Here is a 376-nt window from a genome sequence, read left to right on the forward strand (position 1 = left end):
GGAAGAAGGATGATAGTAAACAAGTATATAGAATTAACAAAGTTGAATTTTAGATTAGAATAGATGGAAGGTAAAAAAAGATAGAAGAACGAAGAATAAAAGGTAAGTGAGGTACAAAGATTAGAAAAAAAAGTATATGGCGTGTGAGTTGGTGTCAGGACTTCATTTAAGATGCTTGGTATCTTTTGCATTGTATTGTTCGTTCACTTTTGCATTTCTGCTGGATATTCCTATCTTATTTCTCTTATATGTGCTTTATGTTTATATTCGCTAATCTGCTTTCTGTTTTTAATTTCTTCACTTCATATGTAAGCAAAAGCGCCTTTTCCAGAGTATAATCACCATGCGAGTAGAAATCACTTGTAGGAAGCGATTT

The sequence above is a fragment of the Penaeus monodon genome, chromosome 23 (genome assembly GCF_015228065.2).
Source record: "Penaeus monodon isolate SGIC_2016 chromosome 23, NSTDA_Pmon_1, whole genome shotgun sequence".
NCBI classification, from domain to species: domain Eukaryota; kingdom Metazoa; phylum Arthropoda; class Malacostraca; order Decapoda; family Penaeidae; genus Penaeus; species Penaeus monodon.